This window comes from Dipodomys ordii, unplaced genomic scaffold (genome assembly GCF_000151885.1).
Source record: "Dipodomys ordii isolate 6190 unplaced genomic scaffold, Dord_2.0 Scaffold1, whole genome shotgun sequence".
NCBI classification, from domain to species: domain Eukaryota; kingdom Metazoa; phylum Chordata; class Mammalia; order Rodentia; family Heteromyidae; genus Dipodomys; species Dipodomys ordii.
Window position 1 is genome coordinate 67,859,538 of NW_012267217.1, and position 18,543 is coordinate 67,878,080.

Sequence of the window (18,543 nt, forward strand, 5' to 3'; positions counted from 1 at the left end):
GACCTGGATCCTGCCCACCCACTTCTGCTGTGGGGCCTGACCCCCTACACCCCTCTATCTGCAGCCCTCTGCCAAACAGTATGTTGAGCCCAGCTGACCAGGCGCCTGCTCAAACTCTCATTAAGCCAAGCCCACCAGCCTGTTTCTCCCTGTGTGAGGTTCCCTAAACACCCAAATCCATTACATTCTGCATCTTCTTGCCAAGCAGGTTATTGGAAAATACCAAAGTTCTATAATAAAGCTCTTATCAGCCCGTTAATAGGAATTAAACTTTAATGAGTGCTGTGAATTTCTCAGGCATAACCAATGTAGCTTATGTGTATTTATGAAAGAAAATGAAAATGGAAGAATTTCCTTCTTGAAGCATTAGTTTTTCTTTGGGATAATCAGCAGATTTCTAAAATGTCAAAGATAACCTTTGAAGTATTCTGGTTGTGGTTCCCCTAAGAGTCATTCATATAGTTTTGAAGGAACTTATCCAAGAGAAGACTAAGATCTGATGGGGCAAAAATTTTCAAGGAGAAAATCTCTAGGACGAGGTACAATTTCCTTCCTGCCCTGAGAGAGAAGGAAGGGAGAGAAGAGGGGCTACAGCAGGAAAGGAACAAGGAGTTCCAATATCTGGGTACTGGTTTTTATAGCGGGTGCTGGTGGCTCAACCCCTATTATCCTAACTCGGGAGGTTAAGACCTGAGAATCTCAGTTTAGAGGCAGACCAGGCAGAAAAGTCTGAAACTTTTATCTCCAAATAACCAGCAAAAAGCTGGAAGTAGAGGCATGGCACCAGGGGCTACCAAGAGCATGAAGCACTCAAGCATCAAAAACAAAACACAAAGAAAAGTAGTATAAGACTACCATGAAAAATAGCACATACTTTGAGCCTAAGAGCTGCCTTGCAGGAAATAAGTGGGAGAATGATGACCTGTGCCGTAGAAGTGAGCCTCCCAAGCACGTGCAAGAACTGATGCCAGACAGAAGTCACAGAGAGGCCGCTCCACGGCTAATTTAAACAGCTTTCTGGATAGCTGCTCTTCCGAAGGAACCATGAAGCCATGCAGTTATTACAGACAGGACAGCACACACCAGCTTCAAGGCCCAAATCTCTCTTCTCTGCCGATCAGCCTCACATCTGTGAAAAGCAAGCGGTGTACCCAGCATGTCCTGCTGACTTCAGTTTTCTGAAATAGTGGCTCTTAACTGCCGGCGCGTACGGCAGTTATGGTAGGGAGACCCCGCAGGGGTTTGGGGGTCACACAGGCCTGTCTACATCCATTGAGTGGACACACAAGCTGATATGAGGAGGAATAAATCATATCGTTGTGTATATCAACAATCAGGCCCCAAATCTGTGGCCTGCAAGTAATTTGCTGCCTCCCCCCATCCTTCTTTACTTGGAGCCCCTGCAGGAAGGCACCCCATGCACACAAGTCATCTGATGGGGTACAAGACTCTCCTGGAAGTGAGTCAGCAACCAAAACCACTCTGTGGACAAACCAGTCCTCCAAAACCCTTTCCACGTGCTGAACATGACACGTTAGTTCAGCTGGGTAAATGACAGGAAGCTGGAGAAAAGGTACATACTAATGAGCAGCTCCTGAGAAATGAGTGGGTAATCCATTAACAGTAAGTCTGCACCAGCCTGTAGAGAATGGGCAGGCGAGGCGGGCTGCTGTGTGGCTTCCTAGTACAGAGGGAGGGGACAGAAAACATGCTGTGGGAGGCCCGCCTGCAGTTCTGCCAGCCAAACCAGACTGGTTTACAGCACTGAGGCTTGCTTCCTGCTTATGTGTCACAATGTTTCAGAAGTGACCAAAATGTGTCCAGTTGTCAGTGAGAAGGAAGGAGAGGGTAAAGCTGGATGCCCAGCTGTGTGGCTGAAGGGCAGCAGGCCCCCAAGGGAGAGAGCCACCCTTGGGGATCTCACACAGCAAATAACCAACAAGTGCAATTTATCCACAGCAAACAGGCCCGCTGGTTGAATGGTGGCGCCACTGCCCAGCCCTGCAGGAACTTGTGGGAGCAAAACATTTGCTTCAATCTACAAAAAGCACCTTCTTGGCACTACTGTTCCTAGCAGATCTGAGAACTAGACAAACTAACCAGCTTGCTTACATCTTACATGAGAAGCAGTCCAACACTTCACGTTTCCTGGGCGCGTCCCAGGGTCGCCTAACTAAGCCTAACCCATGCGAGCAAGGTATCATTCATGCTGCTCACTCAGACCTCTCTGGAGAAACAAAAAACACAGGTTCCCGTTCCCAAAGTGAAACCACAGCTGGCTCCATACCCAGCCCTCAAGCACGCAGCCAGGATCCCACCACGCACGCCAGCTTGTTGGACTAGTTCTTGTTGAGCAGTTGTCACAATTCAAGGGATGCAGCCTTGAGAAAACCAAGTCCCTGAGTTTCAAACTTCCACCAGAACAGAAGAGGGGCAAATGAGCAGACCATGCAGTATCCTGCGCTGGAGAAGAGTCCGTTACTGCTTAAGTAAGGCAGTGGCATCTGAACAGGCACCTGAGGCCACAGTGGAAGGAGCCATGCCAAGTGCCCCAAGAAGAGCCCTCTAGGCAGAGAAAATCAAAGGGCAGAGGGCGGGAAGAGCCAGGAGAGATGGGAAGGTTGGCAGAGAAAATCAAAGGGCAGAGGGCGGGAAGAGCCAGGAAAGATGGGAAGGTTGGGTCCTGGAGACTGCTGGGAGCCAAGGCTTCTCATGAGAGGCTCTGGCAGCTTCAGCACAGGTGCTGACAAAGGCCGAAGGCACTAGGGCGCAGGAAGGTTTGGTAAGCTGTTCCCTGGCTCTGTGGTCAGGAACAACACAGCCACTGGGGCGGGGGGGGGGGGGGGGGGGGAGGGCGGGGTGGCATGGGACTATGGATCTATCTGGAAACAAAATCCACAAGGCTTGGCTGGTGAATTTCTTGTGGCCACCACCCAGGTGTGGGAGGCAGAGGCCAGTGGTTGGCAGTATGTGTGCAGGGGGAGAAGGCCAAAAATGAGAACACAGAGTGTACAGAGCCTGCAAATTCTAGAAGATCTACTCAACACTGTGAAGAACAAGCAATACTTCTAAATTTCCCTGGGTGGCTACAATTTTCTCAGGAAAAACAATAGCAAAATGTTCAGGAACTGTGCTCAGTCCCCACATCTCACACCGTATCTATTTTAGTTTAGTCGTTCTTCTGCCCACTTGCTGTTCCCAGGCTGCTGTCTGCCTGCTTCAATGCAGACTTCAGCACTGAAGGCTGCTCCACACCCTGGACTCCCGGGACTTCTGAAGTGGTGAATCATGTCTTAGCTGAGTTGCCAATGGGGCTCTGCACTAAACGATACACATTCCAGCCAGCTCTGCATCAGGAACAAATAGGCAGAAAATGAAAACTGATGGCAAGATGTATTGGTGTGCAACACTCGCTTCATCCTGGTCTTCATGTCTCGCCTCACTGCTGCTCTGTCTTCTCTGGGACACATCACCAAGAGCAAGGCCTCTGTCTCAGGATGTCACCCTCTGCCTGCAGGGTCTGTCTGATGGTCCTGCAACATCTGCCCCATGCAGTGGAGGATACAGGGAAGAGACATCCTCCAATTTACACCGTCACAGTGACAACACTGACAAGAGCCATGTGTTCCCCAATGCTGTGAACCAGATGACCAAGGCAGAGCCACAGGCCTTGCAATATCACCACTCTGTCCCCAACATTAGGCCACCCCACTGAAGCTGTGAGCACAACATTGAACTGCAGGCTGGGCAGTAAGGCCCAAAGGACCCACCCTCCAGCACAGGTGGCCACAGAACCCACCACAGCCCCCATCTGCTCCCTGGGACGGGCACTACACTGTTCTCAAGCCATTTAGAAACATCCAGCAGGGCTGGGCAGTGGGGCCACAATCAGCTCTCCCCCAGGAAATGAGGCTGCAGGCTTCTGCCCATCTACTCTGACCTGTCGAGAAGGATGACTTCTGTCACCTGAGTCTCACCGGTCATGCTTCAACAGGTCTCACTGCGAGAGGCTGAGCAAAGGGAGGGACCAGAGGGCCATCTCCTGAGTTTACCCAGGGAAGCTCCCTGGAAGAGGCCCGGAACCAGGCACCTCTGCTCCAGCAGATGACAGCCTCCTTTCCTGGGTGGCCTGCATCACCAACAACATGCAGCGCCTCATCAATTTACAGAGATGTCCCACGAACCCAGACAGACCTCTCCTCTGCAGGTGTCCCGGCCCTATTTTATGCTGGCTCCGGCCAGGCTGCCCTGGAGAGTCTGCTATGGGCAGACTTTCCTTTGCTTCACTAGTTATTGACTTGTAAGACTTTCAGAAGCTTTGCTTTATTTTGTACTCATAATAGATAGCACCGTTTTATTTTAACTGCACCTATATCCTTAATGTTAAAAACGAACTTATATTTAAAGGGGGCATGTGTACACACAGATCACACCAGCCAATTCACAGGTATGAACATCACATGTGATCTGTGCAGATTCCCCTGCCTCCTGCTCTCCACTCTTCCCTTTTACCCTTTATACTCTAGTACAGGTCCTCCCACTGCACAAGGCTGCCAGGCATTCAAAAGTGCAAAGGTGTATTTAAGATAATCACATCATTACTATTTAAATCAAGAATCCCACAGTACACCTCTCCCTCTGACAAAACCAGTTTTCCTGAATCCTCTGAAAAGCTGTATACAATCTGTAGACATCAATACCACATTTTTGTTATGCACAATATGGTTATATTCTCTACACTGTAACTCCTCCCAAGCCAAGTCTAACTAAAGCATATCATTATTCCTTTCTATACAACAAAACTTCAGCTTCTAAAAATACAGTGACTTCATTGTGCTGTGTTCTATTTTAACCTTCTACAGACAGAGCTACCGCCAGGAGAAGCGATTTGTTTCTGGATGTTAACTGTGCTGTCACTGACAAGACGTGGACTTCAGCCTGTGATCTGGGCATGACGGCCACAGTGGGTGCACCTGGGTTCTCTTGCCATGTGTGTGAGAGACCCTGACCACCTGAAACTAAAGCCAGGATCCAGGGGTTATGCTGTACCTCAGTGGAAGGGCACTTGCCTAGCAGGCCAAGGTCTGCTAGTCCAAAACAAATTAGGAAGAGTAGGGACAGGATGCATTCCTAAGCACCCCTGATGGGACACGAACAGCCTCATCATCCACATCCATCAAATGAGTACACATCAAATGCTCTCATCCCGACCACGGAACGCCATCCAGCCCACCTGCAGCCCTGCGTGCTGACCATCCCCTGCTCACCACGGGCACTTCCTGAGTTTGGACAGATATTTAAAGAGGAACAATAAGCACAAGGAAAGAGGACAGGAAAGAAGCTTTTGTCTCCTTGGACCCAAATATCCCAACTACAAAAGTTCCTGGCAAGCTATGGCAGACGCATTAGTGCTTGTCACCCCCACCCCCCCGCCGGCCTCTCCTCCAAAGGACTCTGCTGCTTTCACGCCCTAGCAGACAGCTATGTGGGCTGTATTTTGTGACACTGAGGGACTAACCTAGGATCTCCCACATGCTGAGCAAACACTCCCCTGCCAGCACCTAACATGCATTTGGATGCAGGGTTTCAGGAGGCATAAGGATTAACTGAATGCATTGCAGCAGACATGGCGGCATCAGTGGCTGTATAAGAAGGGAAGGGGGGTACCTGAGCAGTCACACTTCTGTCTCCCCACTGTGGTGCCTCGCCACACTATGCTACAGCAAAAGCGCCCTCCCAGATGCCTGGACGCTAGCACCTTGGTATCCGACTTCCCTGTCTCCAAAACTGCAAGTCAGCTCAACTTTTTCCTATAAATTACCTGGTCTATTACATTCCATTACAGCATCAAAAAACACTTTCAAATGTTGAAAGCTTCAAAGAACAGAAATACAAATAATTTTAGATTGCAATCCCTTATTCTGTTTCACCATGGAGTTATTTTTTATTAAAAAAATTAGAATATCCCACTCCACCATGCCCCCTGCCCCGGTCACATGCTCATCTTTACTACCCAGACTGTTCTTCACCCCACATCAGCAGTGAATGCTTCACTCACCCCTGGATTCATGATGAAGAGCCAGCTGGGCAGGCCTGGAGGCTCCCACTGGCGAGGCCAGCCACGCCTCATCCTTCCTGACTCCTAGACACTTAACAGATACCCGCAGAACAGGACTGTGGTACTCCAGTCCACCCTGGCCCCGTAGGTGACCCTGAACTCATCACACACCTCTATTGTCTTCTAAAGAAGCACTGAAGTAGATTCACTCCCTGTAATGATAAATTGTGAGTCAGTGTGAGTTCTTCAACAGAGGAAGCAGAGGACACGGAGGGATGGATATTACACTAAAACACTATACATGCACACACACAGCTGCAGCATTTCTTCATCCACAATCAATCTCTGGTTTTACACCTGAATAGACAGATGAGCTCCAACTACTTAGGCCTGAAGTAATGAAGATGTGCAAACTGCTCAGCTATGACTGACCTAGTATTTAATATGCACAGAAAAGGGCAAGACTTCCAACTCAAACATGAGAAAAGAGGCACTGGACAGTCCAGTAGCTGAGTGCCTTACATGGGCAGTTGCTGAATGAACGGCAGTGCCACCAGCCAGACCCAGGCTTACACTTGGAAAGGAAGATCCTGCAATGTCCAATTTGAACTCTAAACAATATTCAAAGTTCATCAAAAGGTGAAGTTCAGTATTAAAATGAATAAACACAAGATTTAAAAAAAAATCCGGTCCCCATATATAATTGAGCTCAAGAGAAAGAAAAAAGACCTCAGTTTTCAGGAAGGAAAAGCAAAAGGCAAACAGCTAGAGCAAGTGACCTGGTCTCGAATGCCAGGTTTTCAGCAGTGGACACGGTGACTTGGGGGTCGGTGACGTGAAGCACTTCCCATCCCATCTGTACACAGAGCAGTGCAAGAGGTCCCAGAAAGGGATGGATTCTCCATGGTTCTCTGGTTTAGGAAAACAAAAAACAAAAAAACCTAGAGAACTCTAAGGCACAGAAGAGAAGGAGAGAGTGGGAAGTGTCTCTATTGTGAAATTAAGGCCCAAGTCTGCATCCATGCAAGCATGGCCTCCAGCTCATTCTTTGACCCCAAGTCTAGCAATTAAGGAAAAGTAGTGCAGAACCTGGGATACACTGAAGCCCTAGGAAAGCAAAAAACAGTCGCTGTTTATGGACATGTCCACATTCCAGGACACAAGAGACACAGGGAGGGGATGTGCTGATGAGTTTACAATGAAGAATTAAAAATTAGAAGTGATATGTGAGAACAATGCGTCATTAAATATCAGTAAATAACTCTAAAGTATCTACAAATATGTTTGAAAAAATAGAAAAGATTAAAACGTGTATTTTAAGTTTATATCATTAAATAAGTTGTTTAACAAGTTAGTTTTTATACTTATATAATTTATTCATGTTATATAACTTATATTGTAATAAATTAACAGTTTAAATAAAGAAAAAACTATAATAGAGAAAAGGAACCTGGGGGGAAGAAACACTGAAACAGTTTTTAAACAAAATAAAATAGAAAATGAATTTTCTAGAATTCAAAAGATTAGATAGAGGTAAAAAGGGAAATAGCAAACTAGACAACAGACCCAGATAATGAGCCAGAACACAGCACACTGCACAACCTACAGACAAACAAAGGAAAACATGGCAAAGACTGATTAGTATTATGGTCAACATAGACCTAAGATGAATTCCTGGCGTAAAAAAATAAAAGAAAAATGTTCAATATAACACTCAAATAGATGAGACTACTCCAGAATTTGCACACACAGGAGTTAGATTAAAACATGCCAAGTCTCAAGTAGGAGAAATAAGCACAAATCCACAAGTAGGCATTCCGCAATAAAAAACTGAACACGGGTTTAGGGGTTGCTGCAAGAAAACTCCCACACAGCTCAAGGGAAGAGGGTTTACTGAGAGAAGGGGAGGACAAGTCTCTAGACTTGTCGTAAGATTGAGTGGGTGGAACAAGGGGGATTGGTCTTAAGGACTACGATAGCTTCCTTTGACCTGGAGTGCCACGGTGACGCCGTCGGGAAATTCAGCCAGGTTTTCAGTGGTCCTCACTGATCGTGTGGCAGGCTGCCTTCTGGAGGCCAGCCACCAGTCAGGCTACCATGCCACTTCTGTTTCCCCTCTGGGAGCATTATTTTGGTAGTCCCAACTGGGCTCTTTCCTGGGCATAGCCATTGGCCCCCGCTGGGAAGGTATTGTCTAGGTGGTGCCTGGGCTGCAGCCAGGACCCTTTCCTTTTCCTCAGGGGTAAGGGTGGAGGACAGAATTGCATGAAGGCCATGCCAAGTGAAGTTATAGGCCTAACTGTGTCTTGGGAGTAAAATCCCAGTCACTCTTCCATCTGGGAGAGATCGATTATTGAAAAGGGGGCATGAACACCAACAACTCCCTCCACCCCGGCCACCTCCTGCAGAGGATCTAAGGGGGCTGGTGGCGGCTGTGAGCCACCAGTATGGGGGGATTGGGTGTGAGTTTGGGGAGATGAGTAAAAAGGAAGAGAAGGCACAGAAGGTTTAGCATGGGGAGGAGCCGAGCCTTGAATGTTGAATAGGGGATCAGGCGCTTTAGGTTCAGGCAGAGGTTCTGGGCAGGGACAGACTGACCTCGTGCCAGAAGGATAGGAAGTTGGGCAGGATTGGCAGAGAGAAGGACAATCATGGAGAGAAAAGACAGCCTGAACATACAGAGCCTCTGGCTATTTACCATTGTGTCGGCAGAAACTGTCCAAATCCCTGAGAATACTATAATCTAAAGTCCCGTTTTGGGACCATTGAGACCGACTGCCTAGCATATACTGTGGCCAAACTGGACTGTAATAAACGATAAGGCGCTTGGGCTTTATGGAGTCCTTGAGTAAAAGAATAACTAGAAAGAGCAAAAGACATCCCAACGGGGTACCCCAGCTGTGCAGATTCCGGTAGACCCCACTGGACTAAGAAGCAGGAAGAGGGAGTCTGGTGGGGAGTGGAGTGAGCCAGTGAGGCAGTAGGGGACCGAGTCATGATGGGAGGGGGGTACACAGACAGGGGCCCTAGGCAGGAGTCACTCATCAGACAAAGGCAGGAAACAGTGTTGCAAATGCGAGGCCAGCAATGGTAAAGGCCAGAGGCCCGGCTTGTCTGCATGGGGCTCCTTCCTTCAGCCATTTGGGTTTGAGGGCAGGGCAGGAGGCAGACTGACCCTCAGAAAGAAAAGAAGTAAAGTGGAGGGGTCCCAGCGACTCTGACCCTCTCCCTGTCCAAGTCACGGCACTAAATGTAAGGGCTGCTGAAAGGAAACACCCACAGGGCTCAAAGGAAGAGGGCTGATTGAGAGAGGGAGAGAACGAATCTCCAGACTCAAGACAGAGTGGGCAGAGCGAGAGAAACTATAGCAGGAAGAGAGAGACTGTATAGGGGAGGGCAAGGAAGGGTTCTGGCCACAGTGAAAGCAGAGCTGACCCCAGAGGGTGAGGAAATGACCTCAGAGCCTGGGGAACCCCACTGCCCCCAGGCATGCCAGCTGCCCCGTTACAGTGCTGGGCAGGGACTTCTAGGGTGCACAGGGAGCAAGCCAAGGGGCCACTTCTCCCAGGCAGACCACATGGGAAATGGACTTTCCTCAGACGTGTGTGTGTGTGTGTGTGTGTGTGTGTGTGTTTCAAAATCACTGTCTAAAAATACCTTGCTAGTTTCAAGAACAACGTACATCCCAGACTTGAGTGTATGTGTGTGTGTGTGTGTGTGTGTGTGTGTTTCAAAATCACTGTCTAAAAATACCTTGCTAGTTTCAAGAACAACGTACATCCCAAAAATCAAGATTCCCCTCTTCTGCTTAACACTACAAAATGGAGGGCCAAAATAATATTTCATTTTCAAATGATATGAACTTTTGGTATGCATTCCAAGTTCTCTTCTAAGACATCACATTTCCTTTGTGCTCACTTCATCTGCTTTATTCTTGCACAGCCTCATTAATGACATAAGCATAAAGTGCAGCTGGCCTTGAAACACTAACCACCCACTTTGGCTGTTTCTCTTTAAGACGTGAAACTGCAAAATGGCCTGCTTTGAGTAACTAGGAAACTAGTTTGGTGCCGCTGAAAACCAGGCAACTGTTCCTCAATCCTACAGGGAGCCGAGTGTGGGGACCACAGCAGAGCCTGCGCCGCTCCCCCTGGACCACGGGCAGCATGCCTGCATGTCCCAAAGCCCCTCTTTGAAACAGGGAGAGGAAAAAAAAAGACATTTCCAAAGTACTTGCCATTCAGAAACCACTAATGGATGACTTCATAAAGATCACATGAAGACAGAGCAACGGTGAGGCTGAACTCTAGCAACATGGAAGCAAACACAGGTTAAGTGTGAATATTAAATCAGTGTAGCTCACAGTTATCAAGACCACTTTCATTATGGACTTCGAAATCAGCTACCTTGGTGCAAAGGCAACTCTATGGGAAATCATCAGCAAAAGATTGCTTATCCTTTGCCACATATACTCAAATTAGTCAAGAGTAAGCAGCTCTTGGAAAGGGATAACCCACTCTATGCAAATACTTTTCCAAAGGCTCCCCATTAATGCAAATATTTTATTTGTCTTTTATTTTAATGCAAACAGCATCTGTTTTGTACAGTCCTTTCCATTGCTTTGTAGTTTATGCTGAGACTCAACTGAGTTCCAGCTGCTTGCTAGAGTGTGGAGCAGATTTCCAGACAGGAAAGCATACACAGCAGCTCTCTGAAGAGAAAAGCAAGCAAGCAAGTTCAGTGGGCTTCTGGGACACTGCTCCTCTTTCAAGACAGAGAAACAAATCCAAGAATGAATTCCAGAATCTATTTCTTCAGAGGCTTGGCTTCTCATGTGTGTGGTTTTTCTTTGTTAATAGTTTTGACTTAGGGGAAAACTGGGATTGCCTTTTATAAATTCCTTTGCAGAGAAAATCTATTTGGAAGAACAACACGTTAAAAGGGGAAAAACTGGGTACAGGAATGGGGGTGTCATCCTGAGCTTACTGCCCAGCACCAGGAAGCCCAGACCCTAGCTCAGCCAGCATTCTCTTCTTCTGGCAATCTGGTAGGTTTTCTGCCAACACAGATGTCCCAAGGTCACTCCACTAAGACTTTTCTTTGCATCTGTCTCTAGCCTGAGACTCCAAATAGGAACAAATCTTGTCGATCTGCATATTATGATGCTGAAGCCATGACTATTTCAGCAGGAAAGACTATATGAAGAGGTGAACAGGTAAATAAATCAAGTTCCACATGGGAAAATAGATTAAAAAAAAACACAAAATTGACCCATGGCTCATCTGGTTTAAAAACCTATATTCAAGTTCCAAATCTCTACCCAACCAAGAGTACATGGAAACAGTTTGACCTCAAAATTCTAAAAATACTAACATTACACTCCATTTCTAAGGAATGCAGACATTGTGGCAATCAGACACACAGACCATGTGTCCTCACAGCAAGGTCATAGAGAAAGGAGAGGAGCCTACACAGGCAGAGGTGCCCTAAAACACACTCACTCCCACACCAACTTGCTGTTGACACAAAAAAAATCCATTTGGACAAATGCTTCATATAAATAACAGGCTGCGCATTTTAATAATTCCATTAACAATTAGCTTAGCTATTAATTTCATCCCAACGGTCCAACTGCCCCCCAAAAATGCTGCTCACCACCTCATGCTATTGAAATCCATGCAAGAGGGATTTTGTTTTTGCCAAAGAGTCTGGGAATATCATTATTCAATGATGTTACTATTATTTAATAATATTCTGACCTAACTTCTTCCAAACACAAGTACAGGATAAAGGTCACATGCCTTGCCACAGAAGACAATCAGGAAGCTAGAAGAGCAAGAAAACATCTCCCTAAATGCACTGGTAACTTAACAAGATGGTGACTCTTAGAAGCAGAGACCAGGGTATGAGGCTGGAATTTGGAGGCCAAGTTCTACTGTGGACCATTTATTATCCCCTCCCCCCATGTCTCTTGCACACAGGAAGTGCAGAAGTAGAGAGCCAGAGACTAACGGGAACAGGGAGGAAGAAAATGTGGTAAATCCTTTCCTAGGGAAAGAACCTGCAAGCAGAAAACTATGAACTGTTACCTTTCAAACTGCAGAAAGATTGCTTGGAAGTTCTGAAAAGGAAATCCCTAGGAATAAAAGAGACTCCAAAGTGACTGCATCTGCAAGGTCTTACAGCTCTGCTGATGACGGCTGTTATCCCTGAGGACCCATGGTAACCGAGGGCCAAGCGCCAAGCAGAAACACCCTTCACGCTACCTTGTCGGAAATGTCACTGTCCAAGACCTCAACTCTCTGAGACTTTTCCTATAAACAAAACCGACAGACATGGGGCTGGGAAGGTGGCTCAGTGGTAGAGCGCTTGCCTTGCATGCATGAGGCCCTGGGTTTGATTCCTCAGCACCACATAAGCAAAAAGAAAAAGCTGGAAGTGGCGCTGTGGCTCAAGTGGTAGAGCACTAGCCTTGAGCTGAAGAGCTGAGGGACAGCGCCCAGACCCAGAGTTCAGGCCCCACGACTGGACCCAAAAAAAAAACAAAAAAAACCGACAGACACACGTGTGCACATACACAATGCATGCACATAAATATGCCAGACGCGGAGAAGACAATCTAATGGGAAACAATGCACATTACAGGAAAAGACCCTCAGGTGCACCAAGTGGTGGATTTACAAGAAGAGACTGTTGTTAAACTGGCACAACCTTGCTGTATAGTAGCACAGTTAATTTATTATTATCATATAGGCATGAGAAATAAACGGCAGCTTTAAAGAAAGATCAATCAATGATGTTCTCACAATAAAAGAAATGAAGGTAATTTCATTAAAAAATAAGAATCTATGGTGGCATAAAATACAAATATTGAACAAAGTTTATATATTAAAAGATTAAAAGTTAAGAACTAGAAAACTTGGAAAAAGAGTTCTAGAACGGAAAACTCAATGAGCTAAAGTAAGGGCTATCCTACTTAACAGGGGAGACACAGCTGGGTGAACCAGTACGACTAGCAAGGAGAAAATGTCCTACATGGCCCCAGGTAGGCAGAGGAGGAAGGTAAGAAAATGGGAGCACAGTGGGCTATGATGTAACATGCAAGCAGAGATACCGAGAACCAGAGTATATTCGAAAAGACAATGGCCATTCAGAACTTCCAAAGTAGAAGGAAAACAAAATTGTTGGAAATTTGGAGACTGATTAGCTTAAAAGAGCAACATTAAACACAGCCTTCAACCGCTGGTGCTGGGACAACTGGGCGGCCACATGCAGAAAGCTAAAAGTGGACCCAGCCTGTCACCATGCACCAACATCAACTCAATGGATTAAAGACCTTAACATTAAACCTGAATCTCTGAAACTACTGCAGGACAGAGTAGGAGAGACACTTGAACTAATAGGCACAGGAAGGAACTTCCTGAACAGAGTCCCAGGGTCACAACAAGTTGGAGAGAGACTCAACAAATGGGACTACCTTAAAATAAAAAGCTTCTGCACAGCTAAATCTATCGCAACCAAGCTAGAAAGACAACCAACTAATTGGGAAAAAATATTTACCAGCAATATAATCAGACAAGGGGTTAACATCCTGTATATACAGGGAACTCAAGAAACTAATCCCTCCCAAACCTAACAAACCAATTATTAAATGGGCAAGGGAACTAAAGAGGGACTTCTCAGATGAAGAGATAAAAATGGCAAAGAAACACATGAGGAAATGTTCATGATCCCTGGTAGTGAAGGAAATGCAAATAAAGACAACCCTGAGATGCCACCTTACCCCAGTCAGAATGTCCCACATCCACAAATCAGCCAACGACAAATGCTGGAGGGGATGTGGAGAAAGAGAAACCCTATTATACTGCTGGTGGGAATGTACACTTATACAACCACTTTGGAAAGCAGTCTGGAGGGTCCTTAGAAAGCTAAAGATTGACCTCCCTTAACGACCCAGTCATACCACTTCTAGGCATCTACCCTGAACAACAGGAACCAATATACAAGGACACGTGCACCTCCATATGTATTGCAGCACGGTTCACAATAGCTAGGATATGGAAACAACCCAGATGCCCCACCACAGATGAATGGATCCAAAAATTGTAGTATCTATACACAATGGAATATTATGCAGCCATTAGAAATGACAAAATAATGGCATTTGCAGGGAAATGGATGGAGCTAGAAGGAATCATGTTGAGCGAGGTAAGCCAAGAGCAAAGAGACAAACGGTACATGGTCTCCCTGATAAGTGGATGCTAAATCCAAAATGTTAGGTGATACGACAAAACTAACAGGATTCAAGAAACAAAGAACTCCCACTCATCTGGTCGAACCACTACTAAATATCCCCATGCTGCTGATCACATGTATGGTGTATATGTGTACACCGTTATATGTTATCGACTGTGATAGACAATTTGCTCCAGGAAAGTTAGAATGAACTTGTGACTTTAAATGAGCATCATTATTCCACAATACTGTGAAATTTGGGAAATTATGTAATCACTTAATCACAATTTTTTAAAAAAAAGAACCTGGGGAAGGTAGGGAGGGAAGGGATGGTAGGGGGAAAACAATGGAGGGGGTAACAATGCTCAATAGGAAGTGTACTCATTACCTTACTCATGTAACTGTAACCCTCTGTACAGTATCTTTACAATAAAAAAAGTGAAAAAAAAGAGCAACATTACAATGATTATTAATTTCCCAAAAGAACTTGTAAGCAGAAAACTGAAATGTTATCTTTCAAACTGCAAAAAGATTGCTTGAAAGTTCTGAAAGACTGCTGTGGTCCACTAGAATCCTGAAAGTGAAATACAGCTATTTTCCAACAAAAACAGATAAACTGTCAACAGAAGGCATTTTCACCATTTTTCTAAACTGGAAAATTGAAAATGAAGACCAATGGAAAAGGTCTAAATGAGTGGATAAACTGAATGAATACCGACTTTATAGATACATAATAGCTAAAACACAGTAAACAAAGGCACAAAGCATGGGGACAGGGCAGGCTCACAGCAGGAAACAGACAGAAATGCAAGAACACAGCAGAATGCTTGAATGCCCACAGACTAACTGCTGCAGTAAGGAGCAGAGACTGCCTACTGAGTAGAAAACAACAAATACGCACTCGCAGGAGCAAGTGCACATGTGAAACACAAAGCCACAGAAAGCATGACAATAAAACATGGGAAAAGGCTAAGCTGCCACATCTACATGAGCAAAGCAAAGTTAGTGTAGAAATAGAAATACTAGTATCGACAAAGCTGACTTTTAAAAAGGCAGTGAGTCTCAACTTTAAGAGCATACCCCTCCAAAGTTGTTTGACCATCATTGAGCAAAAACTTGATAACAAGGAAAGTTTGAAAGTACAGTTACAAATAACAATACTGCTGTCTGGCCCAAAACTTCAATGGTACCAAGGTGAAGAAATTCTGCTGTGGTTCCTCAGATAACTAAAGGATAAACAGGAAGATCTTAAGAAAATATTTGTATAAAAACATTGATGAAATAGAAAAAGAATATTAGAAAAATACAACCTATCACAAGTCACAGAACCATCAAAGACCTGTGTAGTCTGACGCTTTTAAAGAAACATAATTTGTCATTTAATTTCCCCCACAAAGAAAACTCCAAATCTAGATGGCTGTGCAGGAAAGTTCTATGAAGCTTACAATTAAAATGTAATTTCAACTTTATACAGTCTTTCAGAGAACATACAGAGTCCTCATTTTTTTCACAAGACAGCATCTCCTCAGTGTCAAAAATGGCAACAAAGAGGAGGCAGGATAGTGAGGTTGGAGTCAGTGGGAAAGGGTGATAGCCAAGACCCTTTTCAAAAACAAAATGAAAACCAAAAGGCTGGCTTAAGTAGTAGAGTGCTTGCCTAGTGTGAAAAAATAACAAGAATTACAAATAATAATAATTATTATTACAGGCTACAGACTAAACTTAGTCATTATCAGAAAAGCAAAAAAACAAACTACTAGCAAATTTAGTCAAAAGCATATAGAAAGAATATTGTACCTTGTGTTATGTTGGGTTTAAAAATGTTAAAAACAATCAGCCAGTATAATTTACCACAGTAAGAAAACCATGAACAAATCTTACATCATTTTAATGAAGAAAAAAAGACGCATTTAATGAAATTCAACATGTATTCAGGGGAGTTGGGGGGGTTTGTCACATACATAAGGAATAGAAAACCACAACCTTGAGTTGATAAAGGGCATTTCCAAAAACAAACAAGACCTGGGAATTATCTTAGTCCACAAGGACGCAGTGGAAGTTCCCCTTTACCCAGCTAGATGAGAAGACCAGATGGGCACCATAGAAGTGATCCCAGCCTCTGCATACAGGTAGGAAAAAGAAATAGATCAAAGGACAAGAAAAGGGGGAAAGTAGCTCATCATTTCTACTCAGCAAAGAAAAAACAATTTTTAATCTACAAATAATGTTAGAACTAGCACATTTGTCAGGTTCAATACAATGGCAACATTTAAAAAAAGGCACAGAATATTTACAAAATAAACATTACGAAAAGATAGCAATTAGAGGGGCATCAAAAAGCACCTAATGCCTAGAAAAAAGCCCAACAAAAGATTCAGAAAACCTGGAAGCACAGGATGACATGAAGACCCACATGGATGGAGATTTCTTCCCTGGTCCTGGGCTCCTGACTCAATCACTCACCCCTCTGGACCTCTCACCCCATCCTCCTCTTCCTAAGTCATGTACAGCACTCTGGCCAGAGGAATCTCTTCAATATACTCTCTGAAGCCTCCTGACTCTAACTCACGGGGCCCACCAAAGGTGCTACAAAGCTCGCCTTTCCCAGGGGTTCCGTTTCATCCTACCGTCCCCAGGCCCACTCATGAGGGCCGACAACGCAACACATAGGGGGTGCCTGACTCTAGCCCACAGTCTTTTTTTTGCGGGGGGTCCAGTCGTGGGGCCAGAACTCTGGGCCTGGGCGCTGTCCCTCAGCTCTTCAGCTCAAGGCTAGCACTCTACCACTTGAACCAGAGTGCCACTTCTGGCTTTTTTCTTTTTGCTTATGTGGTGCTGAGGAATCGAACCCAGGGCCTCAGGCATGCAAGACAAGCGCTCTACCACTGAGCCACCTTCCCAGCCCCTGGCCCACAGCCTTACTCTTTCTTACCTTCCAGCACTACACTTCTTTTCCCTGGGGACCAAGCCATGTCCACTTCCTATGCACAGACCCTAAAGTGCCCCGATGCAGTGTCCCCCGTGTACCCTCTGAGGAGCCTCATCAAACCAAGTCTCTTGAACCTCAGCTGTGGTGATCCATGCTTCACCTGGTATCTGCCCCATTTATCCAATGCCGTACATCATTTTGCCGCAGGGGCATTGCCCTGTGACATGCACGGCGGACCCCCAACGCAGAGAAAGGGGAATGGTCCCCATCACACCTGGGCACTTGGAGAGAATCATACAGAGCAAGCTACCCTTGGGAGAGGAAGGCTGGCTGTATTCCTGAACCCTGCTCAAAGTCTCCGGGTAAGGGCAGCTGCCAGAGCAGTCATCTAGATCCCCACACTGCACCCAGGGAGACCAGAGACCAGAGGGAAGAGTCAGAGACCCAGCACGCAGGGACCCCTTGGGCCTCTTGCTGTGAGACACAGCCTATGGGCCACCTTACATCCCAATCGTACACTCAATGGAAATGGATGGGAAACACGGGAGGGGCACGGAAGTGAGCTGCTCTCTCTCTGTGCCGCAGGGGTGTCTACTGCGGTTTGGAAGAGCACCTTCCAGAGACACGTGTGCTACAGAAACCTTGTATTCCTAGGAGCCAGTTTCAGGTTGAGGAATGCAGTGCTGACACTACAGGTGAAAATGAGCGGGAAAGAATAGTTCTACAAATAAAAATAAAGTCAGTGCCCAGGGAGGGAAGCTCAGGACTGAGGGCCAAGTGACGGCACTGAGCCCGCCAAGCCCAGTACCTTCCTTCAGTTCCCAGACTCCACTAGGGCACTGCTCCTGGAAGCCACAACCTGCACTTCGCTGAAGTTCAGCTAAAAGACACAGATCAGGGTGGTCACATCCAAAAGGAGCCTTGTGCAGAATGTGTGTCCAGGTCTGTCTGCAAAGTACCAGCGACCCCCCCCCCCACACACAGTGGCATCCCTTAGTAAGCAAGAGTGTGGACTGTGCATCAAACAGGAGATAAGGCCAGGCTCCCAATCACCCATCCTAGGACCCTAGACGGGACCACGGTACCAATGTCTGGGAGATGGAACCTTGCTGTTTTAAGGAGGAAGCAAGTCAATAACTCTGCAATGACTCTCTTCAGGGTATGCTGACTGTCGTCCTTCCTGGGTGCAGAATGCCCGGCTGGCCAGCTGGCACCACCTCTCCAACAGCCCACACTGTCACAGCTAGCACTGCAGCCAGAACTTCCTTCCTGCAGTCTCTCCAGAGCTGGCCACTCCGGAGAATGGAGCCTGCCTGTGGCC

General features: G+C 46.0%; 1 protein-coding gene across 1 annotated transcript in view; it reads right to left on the reverse strand.

Annotated features, from left to right (window-relative positions):
- The window catches only part of Hdac4 (histone deacetylase 4), a 219,734-nt gene that overhangs the window by 126,791 nt on the left and 74,400 nt on the right, over window positions 1-18,543 (reverse strand). The window lies entirely within an intron of this gene.